Here is a 15,445-nt window from a genome sequence, read left to right as displayed (position 1 = left end):
CAGGATAAGTAATGTCATTCTCACCTAGGCAAGAATGGGTTCAGCAAGGACCAGAGGAATCTCAAACAATGTATGGGCTAGCTGTGTGTAGAAAAGTCAATCTATTGATCTGCTTGTGTACAACCAGTCTGTCACGTTTTTCCTGAACGATCAGTGTTGCTGGCTAAAGCTGATAACACTGATCATTGTATACTGCTGACCAGGAAGGCTCCCCACTAGGAGAATACAATCGCTAAGCAGGAGTATTTTCGCCATCCACATCGAAAGTGTGGATGGGGGAATCGTTTCATTTTTGTTTCATTCAACCCCCTGGTTGAACGAAAAAAAAAAAAAAAGTATTACCTGCCTCAGGATACCCTGTCCACGGGGTGACAACAATTCAGAACAAACAGCATTGTCACCCTATTACAAAAAGTGGGAAAAGAATGGAGTTACTGGCAGGATCAAGAGGTAAAACAACACTATATTGTCAAAAGTATTGGGACACCCGCCTTTACACGCACATGAACTTTAATGGCATCCCAGTCTTAGTCCGTAGGTTCAATATTGAGTTGGCCCATCCTTTGCAGCTATAACAGCTTCAACTCTTCTGGGAAGGCTGTCCACAAGGTTTAGGAGTGTGTCTATGGGAATGTTTGACCATTCTTCCAGAAGCGCATTTGTGAGGTCAGGCACTGATATTGGACAGAAGACCTGGCTTGCAGTCTCTGCTCTAATTCATCCCAAAGGTGTTCTATCGGGTTGAGGTCAGGACTCTGTGCAGGCCAGTCAAGTTCCTCCACCCCAAACTTGCTCATCCATGTCTTTATGGACCTTACTTTGTGCGCTGGTCCAAAACATTTATTCTAAGAATTTTTGCTTAGAATAAAGATCATGATGCTCTCGTGATTCTCCTGGCATAACATCTTTCACACTTTACAAAAAAAAATTGGTCTAATTTTGCTGTTTTCAATTTTTTTTTAATTGATTAAAGTAAATTTTTTCCAAATAAATAGTGAAAGACCACTACACAAATACAGTGTGACATATTGCAACAACCGCCATTTTATTCTCTAGGGCAGGGATCTACAAACTATGGCCCTCCAGTTGTTGTGGAACTACACATCCCATGAGGCATTGTAAAACTCTGACATTCACAGACATGACTAGGAATGATGGGAATTGTAGTTCCTGAACAACTGGAGGGCCATAGTTTAAAGACCACCGCTCTAGGGTCTCATACACTCCCTGAGCTCACTAACTGAACACTGATCACATACACACTCCAACCAGAATCCTGAAAACAAACAAAGCAAATGTGCGAGAGGCAGCCTTGGCAAGATGGTGAAACTTACTAAGATAAGATTACCTGAGACAGGGGAGATGGAACGTAGAAGCCGCTTGTATGACTCCCCCCTAACACCAAAATTACGGTTACTGATACACTGCCCCCAGCCCCAATTACCCCAGCCTGAGAGGAACCCCCTCTAGACGTCCAGAGAAAAGAGGTGAGAAACGCATGAGAAACGTAAACACATGAAAAACGTAAACACATGAGAAACGTAAACAGCCTGAGAAACGTAAACAGCCTGAGAAACGTAATCGCAAGAGAACATGACTAGCATGAGAAACTTAATCGCATGAAAAACATGATAGCATGAGAACATGAATGGCATGAGAAACGTAAACACATGAGAACATAACTAGCCTGAGAATGTAATCGCATGAGAAATGTAATCGCATGAGAAAGGTAAACGCATGAGAAACGTATTCACATGAGATACGTAAACAGCCTGAGAAACATAATCACATGAGAAACGTAATCACATGAGAACGTGAATGGCATGAGAAACATAATCGCATGAGAAACGTAAACGCATGAGAAACGTAAACACATGAGAACATAACTAGCCTGAGAAACGTAAACACATGAGAACATAACTAGCCTGAGAAACATAATCGCATGAGAACATGACTAGCATGAGAAAAGTAATCGCATGAAAAACATGATCGAATGAGAACATGAATGGCAGGAGAAACGTAAACACATGAGAAATGTAATCACATGAGAACATGAATCGCATGAGAAACGTAACACATGAGAACATAACTCGCATGAGAAATGTAATCGCATGAGAAACGTAACCGCACGAGAAACGTAAACGCACGAGAAACATAACCGCACGAGAAACGTAAACGCAACGCATGGGAAACATAATACATTAGAAAAGTGAATTGAATAGCATACCATATCTGACTGAAAACATACACTCCCTGAGCTCACTAACTGAACACTGATCACATACACACTCCAACCAGAATCCTGAAAACAAACAAAGCAAATGTGCGAAAGGCAGCCTTGGCAAGATGGTGAAACTTACTAAGATAAGATTACCTGAGACAGGGGAGATGGAACGTAGAAGCCGCTTGTATGACTCCCCCCTAACACCAAAATTACGGTTAATGATACACTGCCCCCAGGCCCAACTACCCCAACCTGAGAGGAACCCCCCCTGGATGTCCAGAGAAAAGAGGTGCAACAGCAGATACCCAGTATGAGTATAACCAACCACGTTAGATATGACGGTATGTGAACACAGGGGGCCCTCAGCACACACTGGCTGACACATCATACCACAGGGGAGGAGCCAGGCTGCACTGAGGAAGATGCTCCTACAGCCAATCAGAGCTCGGCAACATAACACAGCACAGCTGGAAGGAAGCGATGTGAGTGCGGTTTGCCCGGTGACAGCTGATCGCCTCCATCCCTCCCCAGATCACACCTGGCGAAGGTACTGAGCCTGGCGAGCGGCCAGTGAAAACGCACAATCTCGACCCCCCCGAACAGGGATCCGGCCTGCGATCTCTGCTGACAAGGGGGTGAGTCCGAACACTACTGCCAGTACTTGCTATGGGGAAGGAAGGAGGTACTACCGCATCTAATTAGAAACGCTCATCTCAATCCGTAAGCACCCATAAACGTGATGGGTGACCCCCCACCCCCAGCGGTGAAACGCTGAAGGAAGGAGGATAGAGGGTGGGTTTAAATACCTCCCAACTCCTCCTACAAACTCAGGCTGTCAGCCTTCCACTTGTCCTGTGCCAGCATTTACACCCATTGTCATTGACATATACTAACACTGACCTAATAGAATAGTGCTATACCTTTACATAGCATTAAAGGAACATGTGTGCCGGACAATTTGGTAAAATACAAACTTGTCCCAGGAACCTGCCAGAACTGCACAGGAAGGAAAACACAATCTAAACAACACAAACAGTAATTACATGTGTAGCTCATGGCAAAGCCAGTCTTTCTGGCTTAACCACTTAAGGACCGGACCAATATGCTGCTAAATGACCCAAGGGGTTTTTACAATTCGGCACTGCGTCGCTTTAACAGACAATTGCGCGGTCGTGCGACGTGGCTCCCAAACAAAATTGGCGTCCCTTTTTCCCCACAAATAGAGCTTTCTTTTGGTGGTATTTGATCACCTCTGCAGTTTTTATTTTTTGCGCTATAAACAAAAATAGAGCGACTATACTGAAAAAATGCAATATTTTTAACTTTTTGCTATAATAAATATCCCCCAAAAACATATATAAAATGTTTTTTTTCCTCAGTTTAGGCCGATACGTATTCTTCTACCTATTTTTGGTAAAAAAAATCACAATAAGCGTTTATCGATTGGTGTGCGAAAATTTTATAGCGTTTACAAAATAGGGGATAGTTTTATTTATTTATTTTTTTTACTACTAATGGCGGCGATCAGCGATTTTTTTCGTAAATGGGACATTATGGCGGACACTTCGGACAATTTTGACACATTTTTGGGACCATTGTCATTTTCACAGCAAAAAATGCATTTAACCACTTCCATACTGGGCACTTAAACACCCTCCTGACCAGACCAATTTTCAGCTTTCGGTGCTCTTACACTTTGAATAACAATTAATCAGTCATGCAACACTGTACCCAAATGATTTTTGTGTCCTTTTTTTCCCACAAATAGAGCTTTCTTTTGGTGGTATTTGATCACCTGCGGTTTTTATTTTTTGCGCTATTAATGAAAAAAGACTGAAAATTTGGAAAAAAATGTTTTTTTCTTAGTTTCTGTGATACAATTTTGCAAATTATCAATTTTTCTTCATAAATTTTGGCCACAATTTATACTGCTACATGTCTTTGATAAAAATAACCCAAAGTTTTTGGAAATTATTAGGTCTGTGTGAAAGTTTTAGAGTCTACAAGCTATAGTTCAAATCATAACAAAATATCACATCTGATCACACCTGATGTACTGAAGGCCTATCTCATTTCTTGAGACCCTAACAAGCCAGGAATGCCCACAGATGGCACTGATGAGGTGGCACAGATGGCACTGATGAGGTGGCACAGATGGCACTGAGGCAGCACAGATGGCACTGCGGCGGCACAGATGGCACTGATATGGGTACTGATGAGATGGGTACTGATGTGCACCGATGAGGCCTGTGTCCTGGTGGACACAGGTGGGCACTGATGAGGCGGCACAGATGGCACTAATGAGGCGGCACAGATGGCACTAATGAGGTGGCACAGATGGCACTGAGATGGGTACTGATGAGATGGGTACTGATGTGCACTGATTGACTGTGGCACAGGTGGGCACTGATAAGGTGGCACAGGTGGGCACTGATTGCAGATGTGAACTAAGGTGGCAGATGGGCACTGGGCACAGGTGGTACTGGTGGCACAGGTGGGCACATGTGGGCACAGGTGGGCATGGTGGCACAGGTGGGCACGGTGGTACTGGTGGGCACGGTGGTACTGGTAGGCACAGGTGGGCACACGGTGGTACTGGTGGGCACACGGTGGTACTGGTGGGCACACGGTGGTACTGGTGGGCACACGGTGGTACTGGGGGGCACACGGTGGTATTGGGGGGCACACGGTGGTACTGGGGGGGCACTGTGGCAGGCACTGTGGTGGGCACTGTGAGGGGCACTGTAGTACTGGGGGGTACCGTGTGGGGCACTGTAGTACTGTGTGGGGCACTGTAGTACTGTGGGGGGCACAGGTGGTGGCACTGGAGAGATGATCTCATATGTAAACATATGAGATCATCTCTCATTGCCGGCTCTCCCCTCCTCACACAGACAGCGCGTGTGAGGAGGGGAGAGCCGGCAATGAGAGATGATCTCATATGTTTACATATGAGATCATCTCTTATTGGCCGCACAGATCGCGCTGTAAATAGCCGCTGCAATTGGCTATTTACCGCGATCTGTGTTTGGCTGTGTCCAAGGGACACGGCCAGCACAGCAGTTCCCCGCTGCGCGCTCGGGAGCGCGCACGGGGAACGAGCAGAGGGGCGGCCGTAAAAAGACGGCCTGTTAGAGATTGAGAGCCGCGCTGCGGCCGTACAAAGTCGTACGGCCGTCAGCTAGTGGTTAAATTGCATTGTTTATTGTGAAAATGACAGTTGCAGTTTGGGAGTTAACCACAGGGGGCGCTGTAGGAGTTATGCTTCACCTAGTGTGTGTTTACAACTGTAGGGGGGTGTGGCTGTAGGTCTGATGCCATCGATCGAGTCTCCCTATAAAAGGGATCACTCGATCGATGCAGCCGCCACAGTGAAGCACGGGAAAGCCGTGTTTACATACGGCTCTCCCCGTTCTTCAGCTCCGGGGAGCGATCGCGAGGGGGCGGCTAGAAACTAATAGCCGCGCCCTCGTCCCGGATCGCTCCTGAAGCCACGGGAACCGCTGCATGTACCGGGGGGTCCCGATCGGACCCCCGACCCACGTCAAGCAGAGCACGTACATGTGCCTGTCCGTGCCATTCTGTCAACGTATATGTACATGCGGCGGTCCGGAAGTGGTTAACACAGATCGACAGAAGATGAATTTTGATTGTCTTTAGCTTGTTAACCACTTGCTTACTGGGCACATATACCCCCTTTCTTGCCCAGGCGACATTTCAGCTTTCAGCACTGCGTCGCTTTTAATTAAAACTGCGCGGTCAAGCGACGTGCCTCCCAAACAAAATTTACGTCCTTTTTTCCCCACAAAAAGAGCTTTCTTTTGGTGGTATTTGATCACTTCTGTGGTTTTTATTTTTTGCGCTATAAACAAAAAAAAGAGCGACAATTTTGAAAAAAAACACAATATTTTTTACTTTTTGCTAAAATAAATATCCCATTTAAAATAAAAATTTGGTAAAAAAATAAATAAATTGCAATAAGCAGTTTTGCGTCTTCAGAAAAGCTTTTCTGAAGACGCAAAACTGCGAAACGCGTAAGAAGCTATGTGGACAGCGCAAGGGGGGAGTGTAATTTTAACCAGTGAGACCACAGGTACAGCAGGAGCCAGGAACGCACCCGTACGATAAGCTGGTCAGCGGCTGTCTAAAAGACTGACACTGCCAAAGACACCAGGTGCTGGTTTTAAAGCACCTCTCTTGTGAGTAGTTTTTTATTATGAATTTTAAATAAATATATTTGTAAACGTATTTCACCATGATGAGCCCCTTGGTTTCTTTGAGGCATTGAGGAACATCCTGAGAGGACTCACCAACTTTAACGGAATACGTTTTTGAGGCACATTACCAGCTGGGGTCTGGTGAGTTTGCATTTCAGCAGTTGGTGGTGGTAGCACTTATCTTTGTCGGGTGGAAGAAGTGACAGCACCCTGTATGCATGAAATATAGCACCAGGATTTAAACTCAGCAACACTTTCTGTTTGGACTGGAATTTGTGAACTGGCGCTTACCCATAATTGGGGACGTGTTGCAGCATGAATGCACATGAATTGTGAAAAACTAATTTTTGGCACCAACGCACTTTATTATTATTTGTATATATTAATAATATTATTCATTATTTATATGTTCGCACACTTGTGCATGTATATTCATAATAGTTTATAGACTTACTTATAGCACTTTGGAATATTGTTTCACAAGCACATCATTTGGGGCAGCCATATTTATTTATTTATTTATTCTTTTATTTATTTTTGATGGCACAGCACATGCACATAGCATCACGCTAGTACATATGTTCACTAGAGCTGTTTCTATAGTGACCCATCACGTACATCACTATACTGGATCTAACACTATATCACTATAGGGGTCAAATAGAAAAAAATATTTTTTTTTTGGGTAAACTAAAAAAAAAATGTTCTTATATATTTTTTTGATATCACATTAATATACCAGCACAGTACCAACACCTTTCTAATAAGCGTATAGTGATTGGTTTGCGCAAAAGTTATAGTGGCAGAATAGAATTCTGACATTTTTTTTGTATTATTTTTTTTTTTACTAGTAATACAGCGATCTGCGAATTTTGGCAGGACTGCGATATTGCGGCGGACACATCGGACACTTTTTTCAGGCCATTCACATTAATACAGCGAACAGTGCTATAAAAATGCATTGATTACTGTATAAATGTGACTAGCAGGGAAGGGGTTAACACTAGGGGGCGAGGAAGGGGTTAAATGTGTATCCTGGGAGTGATTCTTACTGTGGGGGAGGGGGACTGACTGGGGGAGGCAGGGCCACCATCAGGAATTATGGGACCCCCTACACAGCTTCAGTCATGGACCCCCTGGAGCAGAGAACCGGGGGGTGCTGCCGTCTGAAATTGAGAAGCGGGAGGGGGGGCTGCCGCGAATTGAGAAGCGGAGGGGTCCCTTTACAAATTTTTTTTTTTTTTTTATAAAAAAAAATTACAAAAAAGGGGGGTTGCCATCCGGGACCTCTGGGCCCTTTAATAAAAAATGTATAAAAAAAAATATATAAAATAAATAAATAAACATTTATTAACAAAAAAAAAAGGGGGGGGTTGCCATCCAGGGCCCTGGGGACCTCACGAGCCCTTTAATATATATATATATATATAAAATAAATAAAAAGAAAAAAAAAAGGAAATAAAATAATATAATTTTTTTTTTTTAATCTGGGGACCTCTGGGCCCTTTAATAATAATATATATATATATATATATATATATATATATATATATATATATATATATATATATATATATATATATATATAAAAGAAATAAAAAAATATATAAAAATGTATTTATTTTTTTATTAAAAAAAGGGGTGTTTTCATCCCGGGCCCTGGGGATCTCCGGGCCCCTTGAAAAAAAAATTGACCCTTCAATAAAAAATAAAATAAAAAAATATAAAAATATATATATATATATTTTATAAAGGGGGTTGCCATCCGGGCCCCTGCTGGCCAGGGCCCGCTACAACAGGGCCAGTTGTACTGGCTTATCAGCGGCCCTGGGGGGAGGTGACAAGGGACACAGCATCTGTTTCCTCTCCCTGACAGGACGTGGAGCTCTGGCCCCCCCCCTCCTGACCTGCCAGGTTGCGTGTTCGGATAAGGGTCTGGTATAAATTTTGGGGAGGATCCCACACCATTTTTTTTTATTGTGGCGTGGGGGTTCCTCCTCAAGATTCATACCTGACTCAAAGAGCCTGGTATTGTTGGGATCAAAGTCGAATCCAGTTAATTAAAGTCGGATGTAAGTCAGACATGAAGTCGCAGGGCAAAGTCAGATCCACAGTCGTTCGACTGTCGTGTTGTACCAGTGTGATCCCGACCTAAGAGAAGGAATTCAAAGATAAACAACACAAATGGAGGAAGGTCTGAGGGATTAAGATCTGAGGAATAAGGGTCTAGGGCAGGCTATAGACAGTGTGAATTTCTTTCCTGCAACCATGGGTTGCAGGAATGAAATTTGCACATGTCCCCCATCAACAAAGACAGTGATGACAGGGAAATCCCTCCTGCCAAGCCATTGTGTAAATCCCTCCTGCCGGGAGAAGACAGTGATTATTGCTAGTGGCTATAGCAACTGCTAGCGATAATCGCAAGTAGATTCGGCAGGCTGGTGTTGTACCCAAGTTGATCAAACGATGGCCCTTTGCTTGCCTTTACGCGACCCTTGAGGGACTATTGTTCATGCTGAAAAGAGGAACTATTCCTTCAACTGACACCAACAACAAGGCACCATGTTTTCCACTGACACCAGCAGTTGGGCATAATTCCTCCCACTGACATCAACAATTGGGCTCTATTCCTCACACTGACACCAATGATGTGGGACCATTCCATTCCTTGTCTAGACGAGAATTCGGTAGTTACAACCTGTTGCCTCCTACGGTTGCTACGTCACATCCCAGGAGGCAGTAATACTTAGGGGCACATTGCGCACCACAAGATTCCATGTGCACTTGCATGACACTGATCTCTTCAAGGCATTGGGGACCTGGCAGAGATCTGTTACGTGTGCACATGTGTGGAATGTCAAGATGTGCATGTACCCCTAAGTAAAACACTGCCCCCTGCCATCCCAGTCCCAAGGGATTTATGCAAATGTGCACAGATACAGCGGGTCTCTGCAAAGTCCCTGATACAGAAAGCAGCCAGCAGCATCTGTCCGCATGCATGGGGAACCCTCCTACGCATTTGCAGGCATGCTGCGGATCTTGAATACCTGGCAGAGACTTGCAGCACCTCTGCGAAGGATATTTAAACTTACATACCGGTAGTTACACAGTTAGTCTGGTTGAAAAATAGACACAAGTCCATCTAGGTCAACCAATAAGTGGATCTAAAGCCAAGACATTTTTTTTAACCTTAATGCATTCCTTGCAATAAAGTAGTTGTAAACCTCAGACATTTAATATGAACAAGACATATACCTCCAAAGTGTGTACTTGTCCTAATCAAGAGCACTCATTTTCTTAACTTGTGTCTGCTGATTTGTTTCTTTGCTTTTAGCACTTCTGACAAGTTTTCCTGATACCAATAGTGACAGGGTACAACTTATGAAGGAGGATGTGTTCACCTCTGCAGATCACCCGAGGCCAGTCATTTCACTAGCTATATGTAAGGGTTTACAACTACTGTAAACTAAAAAAATATCCCAGTAGCAGTATCACCCCCTCGTCCCTCTTAACACTTACAGATGTCCTCACTCAATCCAGTGCTGTGCCCATCTAATGCACAATTGATATATACACATATATATATATATATATATATATATATATATATATATATATATATATATATATATATATTGTATCAATGATAACATTAGGTTAATCACACTTTTAATATTTGAAGTCATAGCACATTTATTTGGTGCATATTTTCTTAGGATTAGGCTTTTGTTAGTACTTGGTTTGAAATCATAAAGTTATTGTAAATTTATATGGTACATTTATCTTTAGGGTTACACCGATACCGGTATCAGTGCCGATACTAAGCATTTGCATGAGAATCCGTACTCGTTAAATGCGCCAATACTTTACCTTCCGATACCTTCAGGCCCCATACACACCATAGAATCTATCCGCAGATAAATCCCATCAAATGGGTTTCTGCGGATAAATCCTCTCGTGTGTATGGGGCCTCAGGCTTGGTTCTTTCAGCGGGATTCCCCCACTGACTGCTGAAAATGTAAAAAAAAAAGCCAGCAATTATTGGTTGTTAAGAAACGGGACCGCGACCTTAACAACCAATGACTCATTCAGCTGTCAGTGGGGATAGGGGATAGGGTTGACAGTTGACGTTTAAACAAACTCCCGGCAATTGGGGAAAAAAAGCAGCCAGGCAATGTTTACCAACAACATTGCTCAGCCACTGAAACAGAAAGATAAAAAGAAGCATTGTTTATTTTTGTATCTTTGTGTTAATTCATCTACAGATCAAAGGGATGAACATCGATCTACAGATGAAGTCAGGCCTCGTGCACACTGGATGTTTTAAAAATGGCAGTAGCGTTAGCTGTAGACATCTGTAGCTGTAGAATGAGTTTGCAGCCTTTTTTAGTGTTTGCGGTGTTTAGCTTTTTTTTGTTTTGCAAAACTGTACTTCAACAAAAGCCTATGCCTAAATAAAATGCAGATAAACACTAAATAGCTTTTATCAGAGTTAGAGCATATTTACAGCTGAAAAAACTCCTCTCAAAACTACGTAGACAGCCGTGGACAGCGGCGCAGGCGCACTGAGAGTGCCGTTTTTCTGAATGGCATAATTTGGGTAAATGCCGTAATTCCCACGCATGCGCGGGGATCTGCCGGTCCCACGTGCATGCGCGGCAGTGACGTCATCACCACTCCGGCCAATCACAACGCCGGATCGCCGATACCAGGAAGAATCTGTGAGGGGACAAGGCGGCGGCGGGGAATGAGGAGCACTTTGGGGGCTTCGATTTCAGGTAAGTGTCACATAATGAGCTAGTATGCTAGCTTTTTAACCCTTAATTTACTCTAATCAGCCTTAATGAACCATTCTCCTTCTCCATTTCATTATCATTTTCCTGTTGATTTTTTTGGTACACTTCTATTTTAAAAACTATTAATAATTAAAATGTTTGCTTTGTTTGTGAATATTTTTATACTTTTAACATATATTTACACGTTTTACATTGAAAAAAAGCACAATTTATATTTTTATTTCATTTGTAAATAACTTTTTAATGCTATGTAACATTGCTGACAGCTAAAATGTAGACAAAACAGTTACGATAGGTAATTGGTATTGGTGAGTACTAAAAAATGTAAAAAAATTAAAAAGCATCCGTACTCGTTATTAAAAAAAAAAAATGGTATTAGTGCATCCCTACTTATGTATGATTGTTTTTGAAGTTTAAATGCTGCTAGCATGACTTTTTTTAACATCCTACATGCGCACCGCTCCAGTGTGAAAGCCCTTAGGGCTTTCACACTGGAGAAAAAGTGGATCTTTCAGGGAGCTTTGCAGGCGCAATTTTTAGCGTTATAGCGCCTGCAAAGCGCCTCAGTGTGAAAGGGATCTTAGCGATTTGAGCCTGCATGTCTGCTTCCATAGCAAGCGGCTTGTTATGGTGGCAGACACATGGGAGCCAAGAGCGCCAGCAGGGGACACCAGAAGTGGAGGATTGGGGCCGCTATGTGCAGGTAAGTATATGAAGCTTATTATTTTAGGGGGGAAAAACGTAACCTTTACAACCACTTTAAAGATGGCGGTGTGGAAGAGGGATGGTGGGAGGCGAATATTATAGGTAGAAAATAATGGAAAGGGGAAGACATGACTAAAACCTTTAGATACATTAAGGATGTGAATAAGGTTCAGGAGGGAAGTATATTAAATATGATGTCAAGATCAAGAAGATGGGGATATGACCTCAAACTAGCAGAAGGAAAGTTCCAAACTAATCTTACAGTAGCAAGTATTATTTTATCAAAAACTTGGTTGATTCTCTAAAACAAATAGTAATATACTACAGCTTACCAATTCTTAGATGCGGTGGTTGCATTTGCTCTCTTTGTTCACTTTAGATTCACTTGGTGGCCCGGCCAGTAAATCTGTTGGTTCATTCATGTCACTGCACAGCAGCGTGGTGCATTCCTCTGCTGTGTGATGACATGCAGCGCCCTCTAGTGTGCTTTGGAAAAATGCAGGCATGCTGCCTTTTACTGTACACCAGGGATGTAGTGTGACTGGGACACATAGAAGACAACCATTTCCTGTGTAAGCTAATGGTGACTCTTCAGAGTGTGAATGAAGCCCTAGGACAGGAATTGTGTTACTGATCACCAAGTACAAGTAAAGGGGGGGGGGGACATAAAAAATAAAGATAATGCAGCCATTACATCTAAGGACAACAGTCTATTGAATATGTGTTTTGGGGTTTATTATATATACAAAATTATTATATATATAAAATATATTATATAAAATATTATATAAAAAAAAAAAGACTAGATAATCCTTGGTTTCTTTCTGCTGTTACTCTTTCATATTTCTATACACCTTGCTGCAGGAAGAAGAAGCATGTGAGATTGAGAAAGGACACCATCACCCTCCACTCACATGGTCTGCGGTGACATCTCATAGAACAAGCCGCTGTTCATGCCCATAAGGTAACACAGATCAGCCCTGGGTGCCCTGCTACCGACTGACCTACCCTGGTGCTCTGCTACCCACTGACCTATCCCGGTGCCCTGCTACCGACTGACCTACCCCGGTGCTCTGCTTCCCACTGACCTATCCTGGTGCTCTGCTTCCCACTGACCTACCTCAATGCTCTGCTTCCCACTGACCTACCCCGGTGCCCTTCTACCCACTGAACTACCCCGGTGCCCTGCTACCGACTGACCTACCCCAGTGCTCTGCTTCCCACTCACCTACCCCAGTGCTCTGCTTCCCACTCACCTACCCCAGTGTCCTGCTACTCACTGAACTACCCCAGTGCCCTGCTATCCACTGAACTACCCCAGTGCCCTTCTACACACTGAACTACCCCGATGCTCTGCTTCCCACTGACCTACCTCTGTGTCCTGCTACCCACTGACCTACCCCCGTGCCCTGCATCCCACTGAGGTACAGCAGTGCCCTGCTGCCCACTGAACTACCCCGGTGCCCTGCATCCCACTGAGGTACCCCGGTGCCCTGCTGCCCACTGAACTACCCCAGTGCCCTGATACCCACTGAATTACCCCAATGCTCTGCTTCCCACTGAAGTACCCCGGTGCCCTGCTACCCACTGAATTACCCCAATGCTCTGCTTCCCAATAAACTACCCAGATGCTCTGCTTCCCACTGAACTGCCCCGGTGCCCTGCTACCCACTGAAGTACCCCGGTGCCCTGCTTCCCACTGAAGTACCCCGGTGCCCTGCTTCCCACTAAAGTACCCCGGTGCCCTGCATCCCACTGAGGTACCCCGGTGCCCTGCTTCCCACTGAAGTACCCCGGTGCCCTGCTTCCCACTGAAGTACCCCGGTGCCCTGCTACCCACTGAAGTACCCCGGTGCCCTGCTTCCCACTGAAGTACCCCGGTGCCCTGCTTCCCACTGAAGTACCCCGGTGCCCTGCATCCCACTGAGGTACCCCGGTGCCCTGCTTCCCACTGAAGTACCCCGGTGCCCTGCTTCCCACTGAAGTACCCCGGTGCCCTGCTTCCCACTGAAGTACCCCGGTGCCCTGCTTCCCACTGAAGTACCCCGGTGCCCTGCTTCCCACTGAAGTACCCCGGTGCCCTGCTTCCCACTGAAGTACCCCGGTGCCCTGCTTCCCACTGAAGTACCCCGGTGCCCTGCTTCCCACTGAAGTACCCTGGTGCCCTGCATACCGTCTATAGCTCCCCCTTTAGTAAATCCAGCGATGTGTCCGGAGCTGTCATACAAGTGGTGCATTATGAATAGGAGGCCCGCAGTGTGCGGATCGCTCAGTATCTCCTCCCTCCCCATACATGCCAAGTAGCGGTGCTGCTCCGGAGCTGGCCACCTACATGTAAAGTACTCACCGGGCGGTGCGGGGCTCCGTGCTGGGATCGCTGTGCCCGGGGCAGAGTCCTCCCTCCCAGCCGGCTGTGCGGTGTGACAGCTCAGGAGGAGTGTGAGCTGTACGATGAAGACAAGGGGCAGGATGACTGGGGAGAGGAGGAGGAACTAGTAGAAGCGGATCCCCCATCATATACACAACGGATCTTCTCTCCTCCCCCGATCACATCGTACAGGAATCACACACCAACTTTATGTCATTACCGGCCGACCTCTGACATGTGGAGTGCCCCCCCCCCCCCTGCAGGAGCCGCTCGGTAATTGGGGTTCTCTGTTCTGTGCCTCCACTCCAAGGACACCCTCAGCCCCTCTGACATCTGCAGGGTGATTTACATCTCGGGAGCCTATAGGCAGAATTATGAAGCCCCACCAAAAAAAAGACAAGACCGATTTTTTTTTTTTTTTGTTTGCTGCATAGGTCTAGGAAATGCAACATTTCAGAAAAAAACACACTAGAGTGAGTCTTAGGACAAACAAATGCAATAAACAGATACCCAACATGTCAAACCTTAAATTTGTGTGCGTCTGTGAAAAGGTGACATAATTCAGTACCCTATATTTTCTATAAAGACAGCGCTAGTCGTAATTGAAAAATCTAAATGGTCATCAGACAACCAAATTAGATAGAAAAATAGTCCTAAATGTAAAATCAAATCTTCATAAAAACCCGCAAAATGTGAAAATAGTCCACCAATAATAGTCCATAAGATTATGTATATATGTGGAAGAAGTGGCCACTCATCAGAGAATAGCCCAATCGCTTTGTGCACTACATGCTACTAGATTTTTCTATAGGCAACGCTTCGAAAGCCCCCATATTGGTCATCAGTTTAACGTTACGGAGGAGCTCTGGTGCTAGAATTATTGCTCTCACTCTGGCATGCACGGTGATATGTAACATGTGTATCGCAATCAACATTTCCACATATAGGCACCACTGGCGCATGCATTTACTTTCGTATGTGAGTAAATGTGGGGGTGGGGTGCCTTGGCATTTTTTTGGGGGGAGGGGGGAGTTATGTGTCTATGACCCCCAATGTCTCCTCTGGGCACCCACTGATTGTATTACAATACACATGGCGTTGCAATACATCTCTTCCCAGCTATGCTAGCTGGGGA

At 44.7% G+C, this 15,445-nt stretch overlaps 1 protein-coding gene across 1 annotated transcript in view; it reads right to left on the bottom strand.

Annotated features, from left to right (window-relative positions):
• GCNT4 (glucosaminyl (N-acetyl) transferase 4) overlaps positions 1 to 14,536 on the bottom strand; it is a 60,946-nt gene extending 46,410 nt beyond the window's left edge. The window contains exon 1 of the mRNA XM_040341379.1: positions 14,290 to 14,536. The gene's annotated coding sequence lies outside the window, so the exon portion shown is untranslated. The remainder of the gene's footprint in view (positions 1 to 14,289) is intronic.
• Between the last annotated feature and the right edge of the window lie 909 nt (positions 14,537 to 15,445).

This window comes from Rana temporaria, chromosome 1, assembly GCF_905171775.1.
Source record: "Rana temporaria chromosome 1, aRanTem1.1, whole genome shotgun sequence".
Classification (NCBI taxonomy): Eukaryota; Metazoa; Chordata; class Amphibia; order Anura; family Ranidae; genus Rana; species Rana temporaria.
This window is presented reverse-complemented; position numbering and strand designations above follow the sequence as displayed.